Below are 16,498 nucleotides of genomic sequence, written 5' to 3'. Positions count from 1 at the left end.
TTCTCCGGCGCTTGTCCCCAAGCCCGCCATGCCCGCTGAGGTGTATTGGCCCGTGACCATGACAGCAGCCGTTACAAGCACATGTGCATCTGACTAACCAGTTGCATTTGGCCGCAATGTGAACATACCAATACACAAAATGCACACGTAACCACTCAAGTCTATCGGTTGAATGACGATTTCAGCTGCTGTGAGAAGGTAATCGTGCATTCACAACTCCCACTTATGCTACGGCGTCTACACACCCACTCCTAATTTTAATTTTCACATACCGGCTCGATTGCGATGGGCCAGTTACAATGATAGCAGCCGTCAGAGACTCACTGGAGATTCAGCAATCCGCATTTGGAGCGACGACAGCATACTCACCGACCCGCATGTTTTCCAAACTAACAAGAAGTGATGATCACGTATTAAGACTTCATAAAAGGTACATTGGGTGCTCCCGTAACTTGTTCGTTTCAACTCAGTTAGTTTATTTTATTAATTTGTACCATCGGTATTATTCTTTGCCGAGTTTCGGTTACGTCGGCGATGACGTCACATTTTCAATAGGCCGAACCAACGGTAATGAATTTGCAGTATAAATGCGTCGTCCGTATTTCCTTGTACGTACTTTAAAGAATAAAACAGAGAGGAACTGCAGAACCCGCTTTATTATTGCATCGACCTTTCTTTGAGTCATCGCCATATCATACCGCTAGGAATTTCATGCGCCTTGAAATGCATTAGCGTTGCTACAGTTTATTGCGTACTGAACGCGTTTTCCCGTGTTATGTTTTTAATCTCTGTTAGAGTGGGCCTAATTACAATTTTTTTTTCTAGAGCTGCCGTCTCATGCTTGAAGAGAAACGTGCTTAAAGCCTGCGATAAATGTTGCATAGCTATTTTTTATTCACTTTCGAAAGGTCAGAGCAAGGAGGGTAATACATCATACAGCACTTTTCGAGCAGCAGAATTTCTCAAAGTTCTTCGTGAGATGTAGAGACGGTGGCTCGGAATATCTTTGATCTTGAAAGTGAATACTATCCTTTTACGCACCTTGCGACACAGATCAGGGGAGTTGCCTGAATAGAATGGCTCCATTTTCCCGCATGAATGAGGCGAGACTAATGCAAGCAGCTGGATTTTTTTTATAATAAGTTTTCCAGGATCCAGCAGCGACCTCTTGAAATGGAAAGAAGACACTATCTTCTCTTTTCTTTCATTTCTTTATAATTTTTGTGACCTAGATGCGTTTTGACCGCCACCACAGACACGTGTAAACAAAGCAGCTGGTGTTGTATGTCTCGCGAGAAAAGGTTCTCTTAGGCTTGCAATTTCGGGGTTTAGGAGTTTAGTTCACCAAAATCCCTCCTATTTTAATTTCGACAAAGACGTATGCCAATTATTGCTAGCACGTTTGTCACTCAGTTACACGTATTGGATTATGTACGTACGCACACATAAACACACGCATGCTCACGCACACCTGCACACACGCACACCAACCTGTGGTTTGAAAAGACCATTACACCCTATTGCACAGGCCGAAGCTGTTTCGGCTGTTTCGCATACTGCAATACCCTCCAGGTCACCGTGCTGCTATTATTGCTGGAATAAATGTCATTCATTAGTTCGTTACATTGATAGGATAGGGTAGCATAGCATAGGTTTCCACAAATATTCGAATAAAGGCTACGTTAAAATCCTGTAATATGTAAGCGGTACGAGGTGATAAACAGGTCAGCGCTGGCAGGGCTATTGTTTTCAAGACAACGAAACCGGCCACAGTTCTTGGCTAACCATATAGGCGCAAAGTAATACACAAAAAAAGACATATACACGGCATCTTAGGATAAGCAAGCGTCTAAAGCGGCAAAGAAGAACGGTGAAACCAGGTCTCTTCGCAAGGAATCGTCTTAACCCCCTCCCTGAAGAAACTCTAGGAGAGAAGGAAGCCTTCCGGGGATATCACAGATGCCCTGTCCACATAACAAGACCCGCGGTGGTGCCAAATACCACGTTGGAGAAGAGGGCCAAGTTATTAGGCTTTAAAAAGGTTTGGTGTGGTCAATATCTTGAACCGAAGTTTTTAGTGCACGCGGTGCATCTGGATGATTGTACTGGATCGGGTGCACTCACAAATGTATTGTTTCATGGATTCCGCGGCGTTGATTAAAAGAAAGACTTCTTTTTATCTTTGTATCTCACTCTATCAAAGTCACCGCTGTGTTGACAAGACAACGATGTACTTTCTCTTTGCCCTCGGGTAGCTTAAGTATCTTCCCATTGCCGCTGCCACAGTTCCTGTGGAGACAACTCCCAGTTCCCGTTCGCGTGTGTTATAAATTACGTGTTTTTTTTTATGGGGATGGGGGGGGGATGACGGTGCTCGCAAATATTGGGAGCTTTAGAAATCAGCAGTTATCTACAACAGATTGAAAGACAAAAACCGTCGATACGGCGTCTGAAGAGACGGGTATTCAGTTTCTGCTTTCTGGTATTGTTTAATAATTATTTATGCACAGTGTTTATTTAAATGTTCACGATGCAGAGAGGCAGTGCGATGTAAATTTCTTTTATGCACATGAATATTCTGATGGGAGATGCAGGGATTCACCGACGCGTAACGTTTTCAAGTTGCTGAGGTGCACCCAAAAGCACAGTCGGCACTCAGCTGGCAGCTGGCCACAGCCCCGTGTGCTGACGGTGTGGTGACTAACACTTAACGTACTCTGAACGACTGGAAACAATACAAGTGATCGAATGAGCTGACGCCACAAAATGCAGGAAGCTCGCACTTACTGCAAAAAAAGGGGGAGACACGGACGAAGTGAGGACGGACACATACGGTGCAGACTTCCAACTACCAGCCGACAAGGATCGAGTGCGCATGCGTAAGCGTAAAGGGATTAAACGCCCGGCGATGCGACAGCCGAGAAAGCCACGGATTTCTTTTCGGTGAGCGCAAGCGAACGCAAGTTGACACATTCATATCCGAGTCTTGGTATCGCCTCAGCTTCCGTAATTTCTCGCATAAGCTACGTCATGCCACGGGGTAAAGTCATACACTTGTCAAGGGTAAGTTTACAGTAGCAGTTGTAGTGGACTTTAAGTTTGTTGTACCCGTGGGAGCGAAGCTGTGTGCAGGTATAATCAAAATGACACTCGATATGTGTGAGAAGAGGTGCGTTTATTAGTCGTCATCATGTGTAGTGGAGTAGTGCTCACCTCCGCTAAAAAACTCCACTGGCTTTTCTTCACGATATGGCGAACACTGGAGTTTTCTGCGGCCAATGTTCGCCAATCCGCAGAAGTGGTAATGCTTAGGTGGACGAACGTGCGCTCGAAGCACGTGCGCACGAACGCTCGGCATTTCCTTTGTATTTTTAACTGCGGACACCACAGAGAAACGATTTGCTCTATGTCGGTGTCAGAAATACCCTCACACCGCAGGTCTGAATGTGACCTAGTAACGTTCGTCAATAGAGTTATTTGGCGCAAGGGTATCAAGGCCAAGATCGTCAAGTCGTAATGCTGATGGCTAAACTCGACGCATAGTCGACTGAGGGAATAAATATCGTAACTTTTGGCGTAGCTTGATGAATATATATACGCTGGCACTAACTGGAGACGATAGTCCTTGCATTAGCGTACATAAAATATTTCGCTTGAATTGTAGCCCAATACAGAACACCTGATAGAACTGGGAACTTGACAAAAATTCCCGTCTGCGGCCAGGAGGCAGCCTGTTTGTTATGTTTTGAAATTACGTTCGTGTGTGTCGAACCTTTATGGTCAATAAACCTTCCAGGTGCGCCTATTTTGTACTTACATGGCATTAAGTTGCTGTTTGCTTCCGACAAATTATGGGGAATGCTTACATCTCTCTAAAAATGTGAAGACGAAAACTTGGTTGGACCTGCTGTTGATCTGGTGCTGAATTTTCTGTTCATCCTTCCGGTTACAGCAGTACGGCCGCTGCCGCAACCTCCGTTATAAAAGCTTCCTACCTACGGTGGTTACGGCGACCAGCACTCACAGCTGCTGTAACATCTTCCACCATGTCTTCCCTGGCGTGACAAGGGCTTGGTGCGTCGTACTCTATTGGCGGTGAGCGCGACCATGGGCGGTGCTGCGGAAAGACTCCGTGATGTCGGCCTATGAATCCTCGCATTTCTCGTCTGCTTTATTTGGGCTCGCTCTCCCGGCTGGTTCTTTGCGCCCGGTTGAATTTTGATGCTCGTCCGCTGCAAATTTTTTGTTTGCGTAACTTTCTATCATAATAAAAGACTTGAAATTGCATACCCTAACGCCAGGCGGGATTTAAAGTGCATATTTTGAAATCGTTCCGGAAGGAACATTGCCCGCGTCACCCCATTCCATACGAAGCCGGTCGTGTACGGAGCGCGAAGAGTCGGAGCTGGGCGTCAGCTTCTTTATCGAGCAATCTTTCAAACAAAGGGAACAGCCAGCTGCTAGTAATCGACAACAGCGAAAATGCAAGACGAAAACAAATTACAAGCTTTCGGGGTTGTCAGCTTTGGCTGAAGGCATTACGATTCCCGGTAACCGTAATAAAGATATGGTAAAACAGTTTTCGTAACCTTGCCGAATGCTCCAAAGTATTGTATGCCTCCATTTTAATTTGTCATGGCATGAAAACATGCCAAAAAATAGTACGGGCGGAAAAATTACCGGTACTCACCTACGGGGATGATACTTGGAGGCTCACTAAAAGGGCTCCAGTGAAGTTGAGGACGAATCAGCGAGGAATGCAATGGAAGATGATAGGTGCAACATAAAGGGCCAAGAAGTGAGCGGAGTGCGTCAGGGAACAAATCCATGTTAAGGACATATTAGTTGAAATTAAAAAGGGGACATGGGTTTGGGAGGGCATGTGTTGCGAAGGAAAGATAACCGTTCGTTATTAAGGGTAACAGAGTGGATCCTTAGAGAAGGCAAGTGTGGCAGGGGGGGTTGGGGGGTTAGATGGGCAGATGAGATCAAGAAGTTTGCAGGGATAAATTGGTCACAGTTAGCACAGGACATGCATATTTGGGAATCTATGGGAGAGACCTTTGCCATGCAGTGGGCGTAGATAGGCTGATGATGATGCTCTTATGAAGGTTCTTCTCTATCTCCTTATGTGTAGCAAACTTGTGCGGGATACAGCTTGAACTTATTCATAGGTGTCAGAAACTAGAACAATAACTGAAGTATTGGAAATGTGCTTTTTAATGCACTAAAGCATCAAAACACGCGATTTCTAGCATAGGCCCTGCTTCCCCTCATATGCGGAGTGCACCAGACGACAGCGGCGCTATTTGTCTGCTACACTCGGAGCCATAGGGCGCCCCTCAAACTTCTCACCGCCAATAGCAACGTAGAATGAGGCTCTTATTTCCTTCGGCACGCTCGCGTCCAGTACGTTCTTCATCCTTCGACCGTTCTCATAATTCTCCCATGTATCTCAGAATTCTCCAATGTGTCATTTTTCCGGCGTGCGCTCCGACTTCCTGCGCCAATCTGTGTACCTCGCTGTGATTTTTCACCACCTCAGAACGCACATGCTTCATACAAAGAGATCTATGGCTCTCGCCTTAAAAAAGAAAGCTCTGTGAACTCCATTACACAGTTTGCACTTTGTCATGTCAGTAATTCTAGTGCGGAATCGTGTACCGGCGAAGCCGCATTTTTTCCCCTCCTTCGGTCCCTCTGTGTCAATACACAGATGCTGCTGCCTCCTGCGGCATCCTTCTGTTGTGGCTACTGCAATCTCCCTATATAGATGAATTCGCTTTCCCCCTTTAGATTCATTATAGGATTGGACTTCTTTCAAAACGCAGACTTCCCCGTTCCTTCAATCCTCCCATCTCTTCACTTTTTGAGTATTTAGATTTTCTCCCTTGTCGATTTGCATGTATTCGTTTGACTAAAGGGTAAATAAAAATAGTCTGATGTGGTTTTTTTATATCATTGCGCCTTGCAGACTAGGGATTTCGTATATTCCGGTATGGGCAATAACTTGTGGCATAAAATTTTTCCTCCTTACGTTATGTCTCTCTGAGCACTTTGACAAAGCGATGCCGTTTGTATCTAATGCGAGCGTCACGCAAGATGATCGAGCGTCTTCTTGTCTGAGCACGTGGCGTAGGCTATCGGTCGCGCCCTTTTGCTTTTCGCGGGTTGCTGGAAGACAGGATCATTATTCTTGCGTTCTGAACAACTTTGCCTCATCTCAAGCGCAGTTTTCCTTCAAAACAGCTTGGGGTATAAAAAGCTGAGTGGGCATGCAGTATGCGTTTAAAAATGAGTCCTGTTCCTTTCCTGATACATAAGTGCAGAAGCATACAGCACTGAACAGTACACCATCTATCGTTTTGTAGAACTCAATGACAAGATTCTTTTCACAACAAGATACATGATTCGTTGAGAAACGTGTCTGCAAGCTGCCGGAGTGCACTGCCCTTCGGTTCTTTATCGGAGGCAACACACCGATTTAAATGGATGCTTCTAAGGCTCATACGAAATGAAGGAAGGTGCACTTAGAGGGCATAATGACCTGCGAGGCACAAAACTAGCAACGCCTGGAAGTTTGGCTTCCAGGCTACCATTCAGCGGATTGGGACAACGGAGATATGTGCATGAACAAGCAGTTCGTACGTAATTTGATACTAATTATAAATAATCATTTATCTTATCTAAATTGATTTCCATCCATGTGATGTGTGAGGCCCGCAAGTAAACGACGCTCAAAAGAAACAAGGAAAACAAGTGCAAAATACACTATTACGGTGACAACCCACAGCATATATGGCAGCAATGTGTAGTTTATGGCATTTATTTCGAAGAATTTGAATATCATCCGATAACCTTCACTGTAATATTGTCCTTGCTGTGATCGCTCAGACGAAATCTCGTCGGGGCCTTACAAACAAGCCGAGACGATTACCTCCCAGGGCACCCAGGGCACGCCCCTGCTACATCTTGACTATCAGGCTTCCAACGCCACTCCCATCTCCTTCACAGCAACACACATAATTTCACTATACTCCGATGTAATACTCGCAAATACATCAAGTGCTCGTATTCACTCCAGCATAGAAACATGCTGAAATTGAACTCTGCCCCAAATCGGAAAATTCGCAGTCACCATTGAAAATAGATTCCCCATTTGCCTAACGTTATATACCGGCAAGCTACTCTATAAAAACCTATTTCACAATCGACTCGCAGGCTACCTCAAAGTCCACAGCTTACTACCCCACACCATGTTTCGCTTCCGTGCACAATTATTCTCGCAATACGCTCTGTTTCAAGTAAAATAGAAAGCGCTTGCACCACTTGGCTCATAAAAGAAAACGCAACGTCATCATAGCTCTAACATTAAGGAAGGCTTTGATAATGAGTCTTGTTATACAATTCTTGAAGGTGATCAAAAACTAGCTTCGGCCCACATGTTCGGCACGCATCCCCTGGCTGTTATTTACTGATTACCTCTGACTGTTATTAAGGGAGCACCGCCACCCCAATACTGAAGGATATTCACCCCGTTGAAAAGCAAGCTCGCGGACAAGCTCGCATCCTAGCGCATCCCAATTTTCTTTAAGTTATCCGCGAAGAGCTCCCATACGTTGACGCAGTCAAATACCAGGCAAAAGCAGGCTTCGTGGTTGCCAAAATAAACTAGCAAGGAAGCAAACTCACGTCCACAACCGTCATCCTCAAAAATTCCACAACCGCTGAAAAAATCGCCATAGACCTTGCACCACCTACTGCTAGACAGTATCAGTATTGTCATCGACTCAAACTGATGCGTGCATTACAACACCGGCCGTATAGCACCACCAACCCTCCGCCACCTACCTTAACTCCTCCGACCGCTACACTCTCGGGAGCCCTGTATATGCGTGTATGGGAACAAGGTGGTTCACACCGCTGACATCACACTTACCTACCGCGCACACCGTCGGTACCGTTGGAAGAAGACTACCTCGTGCCTGGAACAATGACATGCTGCAACACTGACTCCTCAAACTCTTGAGCTCTTTGACCGCGCTATGACGTGTAGATGAACAGAGAAACCACCTACTACCGCCTTCAAAGTAGCAGATATACACACAGCACCTTTCTCACGGCATTCACACCGCCTACCTCTGCCCTATTTGAGAGAGAAAGAGAGAGAGAGAGAGAGAGAGAGAGAGAGAGAGAGATATAGAGAGAGAGAGAGAATACTTTATTTCCATTCAAAAGGGAAGGGGAAAACGGGGGTGGCGGGAAGGCTAAGAGCCGCCTGGTTCGAGGAAGCTTCTGGTGGCCTTCAAGATGAAGGTCCCCAGGCTCCTCTGCTCCTCCAACTTGGTAACAGTAGTCAGTCACTCTCTAGTGCGATGTGTCCTAATTGGCTAGGTGTTTGGGCAGACCCACAGGATGTAGGTTTGATCCTGCGGTATTTGGAAGGGGTGTGTGTGTGTACGGTTTCTGTACATGTGAAGTAGAGCTCGTCTGAGAAGCGTGTTTGTCTGTGCTTGACGAAGGGTAACCTGTTCCTGCCATGTCAGTCTGGGGTGAGGTGACGGCAGAAGTCTCTTATCGGGTAGGTAGGTCTTTAGTGTAAGGGTAAGACGACTATGGTTCTGGACTTGGTCACTGATGTCGGGCGCCCGGAGAAGGGTTTCGCGGGCGAGCAAGTCGGCTCCTTCATTCCACGACATGCCAGTGTGCACAGGGATCCAGTAACCCTAACTGGTCCTTGTACGGCAGAAAAAAGGGGTAATGCAGTTGGATGGCTAGTGTTTTGGCCTAAAAGAATACATACTTTTTTTAATTGGTGTAAATATTAGGGATTCTACTAGGTTCGGATTGGTGAGCTGCTGCGAGGGCTATTGGCGGTGAGCGCAACCACGGGCTGCGCTGAGAAGTGTGCCTCCGTGACGTCGGCTTAAAGATTCTCGCATTTGTCGTCTGCTTCACTCGGGCTCTCTCTCCCTGCTGTTTCTTTGCGCTCGGTTGACATCTGATGCTTGTCCGCACTAGTTCTGGCATGTGGGTAACTTTTAAAGACGATAGTCTTTCTTCGGCTACTTAAACCCAGAAATTTTGGTCTGTCTGTATGTCTGTATGTCTGTCTGTCTGTCTGTCCGTCTGTCTGTCTGTGACCCGATTCAGCCACCCGGCCAAAGCAAAACAATGCCTGCGCAATAGTCTTATATAGTCACAGCTAAATCTACCCCTCTATGTCCGGTGTAATGTTCATACTTGTCAACATTGTTGAAGAAGAACAAGACATTACGCAAATATGACACAACACATCAATACAGAAGCGATATTTGCAATATTCTTTTATAAAAAAATGAAACATGCTTGAATTTGCCAAATTAAATACTTCATCAACTGCAGAAAAAGAATTCACTCCGCCGTCGCCTGCTGTCGCCCGCGCCACTATAGCTTCTGGCGCCATTTTAAGAAATCAACCGGCAACAGTTACGCAAGGTTCCACTAGATAGGTTCCACGTTCTGCTTGCAACGCACGTGGAGTAGGGAAACGCGGTTCTATAAACGCTGAAGTAGGGCGCCTCGATTAATGCGCGTCTTCGCCGTACTGCAGCGTTCGCATCGAGACACCCGGTTTGGAGCAGTGGAACGCGGGAAATTTAAAATGATTTAAGCAAACCTTTGGCGTCTTTACCTTGGGAGGAGCGCGGCGCAAGAGGAACAACATGAGAGGTGAGCGGGAAAGCGAAGGGAGGCATTTACTTCGCAAAAGCCGATAAAGACTATCGTCTTTTGACGGCATTTGCAACGAAAGGAGCAGATACGCGGCCAATTTTTTGTCATAATAATAGACATAAAATTGCATACACTAGCTCAAGGCGTGAGTTAAAGTGCATTTTTGGATACTGCTACGAAAGAAACTGCTCGCGTCGCCCCATTCCTTGAGAAGCCGGTCCTGTGCGGAGCGCGAAGAGTTGGAGCTAGGGGTCAGCTTCTGTATTAATCAATCTTTCGAACAATGGGAACAGCCAGCTGCTAATAACGGACAACAGCGAAATTGCAAGACCAAAACAAACACCAGGCCTTCAGGGCTACCTGCGTTGGCGGAAGGCATTACCATTCCAAGTAATCGTATGTAAGGTAAGAGTTTTTGCAACCTTTCCGAACGCTCGAAAGTATTGTATCACATCATTTACGTGGTCGTGGCGTGAAAGTATGCCGACATGCATTATGGGGCTGCAAGAACTGTAGGTTGAGTTCCGAATAACCCACTGTGTATCGGCGCCTGGTGGTTTTATACCAGGCTTTTAACCAATATGGAGGTTTATTGGGCAAAACGAGTCACGTCTATGGTAAAGATATACTAACACTATGTTAGTTCAAACCTGGAGGGATATTTCAGTACATTCCCCACAGCTATGTCTTCCGAGTATTCAGATTTGCGTTATAAGAAAAGTACACTCAAGAGGAGCGGGAGGAGGCAAGCGGGAGGAGAAGAAAACTCCATTTATCAGTAAAATCGAGCTTATTAGTGGTCCGGGTCCTCATTCCAGGACAAATAAGTAAGAGTAATTTTTTTCCAATTCATAGATGGCCATCCTCGGTTTGCTCTTTAAGCCTGGAAGAGTTGAAAAGAGTTGAAAGAGCTCCTTGGAAATATTTTTCGGTTTCATTCTTGGAATATATGCACGTATACTATTTATTGCGTTCGTTAGCGTACCCATGTCAAAATTATTCGGGTTTAGTTTGTTATGATAACGATGGGTACGATAGAAATTCGGAGCATAAAAGCCGCCTTCGAGTACTCTGGACAACGTTGCCTGCGGCGCGATCGCGGGGGCGTAGCAAAACCCTTCCCATTATATTTGCATGTGAATACCAACGCATGTGGGAATATGCACTTTCTTGCAAGTAGCCACAACGGAAGCCAATTTGTGAAGTGAATGCCCGCCATGCATATAACCTGAAGAAAGTATCTTCGCGCTCTTTGTGAGCCTCCCAAACATCCGAAAACTACTAATAAGACGTTTGGGACCGTTATTAATTAATAGTAAAATTAATGCGTTGGGCACACAAAAAAAAACATGTATCTGATGCAAGTCAAGAACGAAAAAATACAAAACACTCGCTTTGTTTCTTGCTGTTCCATGCGCGTGTACGTAGCACTAGACTGTTGAGTCGTCATAAGAGCATCTCAAAAATACTCTAGGGAAGCGAACACATTTTGAATACTCATCTGTGCGCTGAACCTCGCGGAGAAAGCTAGAGAGGACGAGTTGAACACGAGCTTCTGACCGATGCTCTGAAGAAAGTTGTTCTTTCTCCACTCGTGTGTTGCAAACTTGTGGGGGACGCGGCTTGAAATTATTCAGCTGCGTCAGAAGCTTGCAAAAATGACCGAATTACGAAAAATACGATTTTTAATGCTCTAAATCATCAAAGTGGGCGATTCTGAGAACAGGCACTGCTGCCCCTCATAAGCGGAGTGTAGCAGTCGACAGAGGCGTGAGTCCCCAAGCTGACGTCCCAGCCAGGGGGCGCCACTCAAACATCTCACCGCCAACGGCGAGACTTTCCGCCTCCTCCACTGTGTGGCAGCTTCCGAGATCAGTGAACGCTTCTCCTTTGGTGGTCACGTAGGCAATCGCACACATGTTGCCTCTCTTGGCCGCGTCGGTGAAGACATGGTTATTATCCGGATCTCTTGCGATCTTTTTGCAAAAGTAGCTGGCTCAAATTTTTCTGCGGGTGGGGTAGAATTCTGCCGCCGCTCTGCGCACTCTACCGTGAGACCGCAAAGTACTCCCGCACTCCGTCTGTAGCGCTCCGCCTCTCCCCCAGCAATAATCAGCGGACAGGCATGTTAGTGGGCTCGGGCACCGCCAATAGAGCACTGCTCAAAAGGGCCCGCCGCCAGAAAGCCAGCGCAAAGAAATTTGGAATCGGTTGTCCCATTACTAAGAGACCAAAAAATGCGCTAATTATTGTTCCAAGGAAAGTGCATTCCTCCTCCTGCTTGCAATGACCACCCTTCGTATTTTTTATCACGTGTAAAAGTTCAGCGATGTGCCGAAGTATTGTTGTGAACAGGAAGATAATTGTTTGTACAGATCAGCATATGAATCATCCGGACGCCCTCATCAATTCATGTAGGAGGATATAACTCACTTTCCTTGATTTGCCTAGGCTGCTAGCGGGGACTGGGAAGATTGCGGGGGTTTCTAATTTAAGTCCAAGGAGTATGACAGTTAGGTCATTTTTCCTTTGCTCCGAGAAACGCCGACATTGAAACCAAGTGTTTTATTATAAGCATTCGGGTTGACTCGTGCCGAGCGCTGCCCTTTGCGTGGCATTTTCCATCATCAAGCCACACCGCATATCCATGAGGAGAGAAGAATACTCTTGCGAGGGGCCATCCAAACCACAACAGCCTCATTAATGTTCTTCATTTAAATCATCCCTGCGTGAAACGCGATTTCCCGTTGGCGGCCAGGGCAAGTTGGAGAGTTGTGGAGGGGCAACCTAGGGAAGCGGCGAATCAGCGCCCGCACTCAACACAGAGCAACGGAGCGACAGCCGTTGCCGCGGAAAACGGCAGCAAAGTGGTAGACAAGATGTTGAATGCATGCACACTGTCAGTGAGTATCTGTTACGTACTGCACTCGCATTATCAGGAATACACGACCAAGGTGTTTAGGGTTTCTAACCCCAGCCTAGCTCGTACGGTCAATGACGAGGTACGAGTTGGAGATTGTTTTCGGGAGTGTTTCACGCGTTCCAGATTTGGCAAGGAAGCGGCGTTTTGTTTAGGAGCGAAGAGTTGATCTCAAATCTTCTGTGGGGTGCGGAGAGTCCTGAATTTTAAGCTCGAGTTCGAGCGAGAGCGGAAGAAACCATCGCGGCCACCCCGGGAAGGAGCCACCGTAGAGCAGTCAGGGGCACACCCAGTGGTGTGACCCAGACACTCACAAGCCAAGCACCTGTTGTTCCAGGCAAGGTGCAGTCGAAAACCATTACCATCTTGTCCAAAAGGTGGTTGAGGGAAGCGCGGAACCCTTCTCACGTACATCAAAGCTGCGTCACAAGTGCGTCAGAACCTTCGCTAAAGGTGAGTCTAACCTTCGCTGAAAGGGTGTCCTGTCGATCGTCCAACGTTGAAGGACCGAAATCGCCATCAAAGAACAAATCCATTCGGCAAATTTTCACGCACTATGTAAACGCTTCTACCGACTATCTAGACGTGTAGCGATACGTGGTTTATGAGATAAAGGTATACCGTTTGACTCCTTCTTTATCATCGATGCCTGTATTCTCTTACCTACAACCGTTCGTCCCCCCGACTTTCAAGTAACTGTTTGGACGCAGTGGAAGCCTGGTTTCACGCATGCGCCGTAGGTCTTGATATCTCATCAGTGTTTCTCAGTCGACCAACTGGCCCATGGAGAAATTGATCAGTTTATTGACAGGGCACGATTAGTGCAACTAAGAAAGCTTTCGCTTCAAACAAGATAACTGCGTCTTTGCCGTGGCGGTCGCTCCGCAGAATCACGTCGTGCCGCCCGGTGCTACATGCGGGCGCCAAACTACGGCATGTTGTCTGCAGCCTTCTGAGTAATTGAGAAAGCTTCGTAGCCATCAAAGCTAAAGAGTAAAGCTGAAAATTTTGGAGCGGCACCTAACGCCGTGGAGCGCAAAGTCGAGATCTTGCGAGAGAGGCAGAGCTTCCGACATTTGATGTGGGAAGTATCCACACTAGGCAGAGATGGACACAAATGACTCCTCTGTACAAGCTAAACGCTCCTGCCGTTGGTATCTCTTCACACACTACGGAGGCAACAGGGTGCGCCTACTTCTGAGTTGACAAAGTGTCACACCGGACTCAGGTATTGCTACCTGTTTCAGTCGTAGAGATGGAAATACATGCATGCAGTGAGCAAGCGGTGGAATAAAGAGGTAAGAGGGTGGCATCCTACCAGCTTGGGGTTTCTAACGCCCCGATCTCGAAACTAAACTGGACTTGAAAACAGCGGAACTTCGCCGGGTACCTCGAGCACGAGGCTGACCGGGCAAGGCCAGAGGCGCAGCACAGAGGCCGATCGAGGACGTACAAGTCCTTGGCACCCGAGAATGTATGCAGTACGACCGCAAATTGCGAAGTGATGTGATATGCGCAGAAAGCGGACTGGGACTTTTACGCCCGAATAGTCTAGCTCCTTATGCGGCGAACTTGCCGCATAAGGAGCAACCCGTTGTCACGCTTCTGCAAGATTAGAGGCTGGAAGAACGGCAGCAACGATGCAAGGACGGGGGAGACGCACTTGGCGGTCCAGCATGTCCCGAGGCGTTGTTCTGCTTCAGGCAAGCGATGCGCACGCACCGCCCTAGACGGAGCAGCCAGAACCTATCGAGCGGAAAAGGGAGGTGCTCGACCTCGACCACCCGGATAGAAACGCTCTGCTTGAGCACGGAATCGGGGATCATTGTGCGTTTGCGCGTAAGAGGTTTCCGCGTTGAAATTTCGTGTAGTGGTCAGACTGGCTGAAATTTTTGCGCGCGGACGCAAGTAGTTTGCTTTAGCTCAGACACAGCCACCCGTGAACTTGGGACTACTTGTTTTATATTTCCGGACATCTTCCTCTGTGGGCGCAGGGGTGGCCCGAATTAAGGATTATTTAGTGATTGCGGCGACATTCGACAAGAGAAAGACTGCGACACGTCTGGTCGCTATTTCACCATTAAGCCCATCCTGGTCCGAATGAAGTTCTACGATAGAGGTGGGAAACAAAAGGCCGAACTTTTGCGGCATTGGCTCAGACCTGGCAATATCGCTCCAGTGGCATGTTTGTTGCTACGTACGCGCCTTCCTCACAGATCATGGAGCAATTCTCCGAGTTAGGCCCTCAGTTTCCACAAGCCAGCCGTAGGCACTCCCCAAGGTTTGGTAATCTCCGCCTAGCTATTCAATCTTTCCCTTGCACAATACCGGATCTCGCCTCGCATTTCAAGCCGACGGTCCAACACACTAGACTAACCAAGGCTCTCCAGCCTACCATCAAGACTTCCTAAAACAAGCCATCGACCTTACTCTCTATTATCTTGGACCTCGTGGTTGATTCGTTGGTTGATTGGTTCCCTCAGAGCATGTGACATACCTACGTAGGGGACTGGCCAAGCAGCGTGGCCTAAACCGTACACTGAACAAGACTGTCGTTTTTTTCCTCTGTGAACAAGCCCACGTTTACCCCCCTCCCCTCGTACCAGAACCTCACGTTACCATGAAAGGCGACCTGGTACCGCAAGTCAGAACCGTTTGCATTGATGGCGTGCTTTTTTCAGGTGGATGAGTCGAGAGCACCTCCCCTCCCGCAACTTCAGCTTTCATCACAAGTTGTCATCTAGTGAATCTGCACGCACAAACACGGGAATATAGAGTGACGGAACCAGACACGTGTTGCCTTGTTCACGGCCCATTCCTTAGCAGCCTGATACGCGACCCAACCTACGTCCAAATCAAATTTCAAGTACGGCAGCTTTGTGAAGCTGCAGTACTGCAGCTTTTTCTCCAACCACTCCCATGTACTTGTACATGAAATAACCTGAATCTGAATGTGAGCATTCCAAGCTACAGACGCGCCGGTCCGTCGAACGTACAAGGTCACACTGGGCCTGGGAGCTATGTGGCCCACATGGAATTCGAATGAACTAAGACTACGCTAACCATGTGGCCCTCGTGTTGCTTATCCAACAGTAGGATATGTTCTAAGGGAATCAGGCCATCCCAAGGCTCACCGCAATGAGGCGCTTCACTCCGTCTTCCCCCAAGCGTAACAATATCAATGTGGTTCCCATTTCCCTCCGCTTGCGTACCGTGCACAACACTGGCCAAAGCAAAGCCGAAGTACGATACATTGAACGGAAGTACTTCCCGGTAGCCGGCACTCATACATTGAAGAGTTATAACAGAGCGGAGAGCCCGTCCCGGTACAGTATCCGATGGGCAACCCGCACTACAGCACGTTGTAACACCGTACATTTAACACCGTATGAATCCCGGAACGTTTTTGCCTCCTCGAAAATGAAGCAGCACGTGCTGCGGCTAGCGAGCTTCAATTCCGGGGGCTCCTTAATGAGCTGGGCGCGACGGCTAATACGATGGCCGCTGTGTCTCCTAAACGCTGACACAGATAAAGTATGAGGCGCTTTTGTGGAGGAAATGTGGGAAAAAGGGCCAACAGTGTGGCGCCAATCGCAACACTACCGCTTCGACCAGTCATGAGTGGCATGTGTTTCCCCTTTGTACCGATCCCAGGCTGTTCCTTTAATATTTCATGAATGTGTGCAACAAAATAGACAACTAACGACCCGAACGTCGTATTCACGGACGCTGCCTTCTACTACAGCAAAAATGCTTCTTTCGTCGTCGTAGATCAAGTGGGAGACATTAAAGACCGTCTCGCTCTAAAACCCTTGTACAGGGGAGGCTGAAACCAGTGCTTCACTCCTGGCGAACGGGTACGTC

Source organism: Haemaphysalis longicornis, unplaced genomic scaffold (genome assembly GCF_048455015.1).
Source record: "Haemaphysalis longicornis isolate Haplotype H1 unplaced genomic scaffold, Haemaphysalis longicornis Haplotype H1 scaffold_7, whole genome shotgun sequence".
Taxonomy (NCBI): domain Eukaryota; kingdom Metazoa; phylum Arthropoda; class Arachnida; order Ixodida; family Ixodidae; genus Haemaphysalis; species Haemaphysalis longicornis.
Note: the sequence above shows the minus strand (reverse complement) of the source record.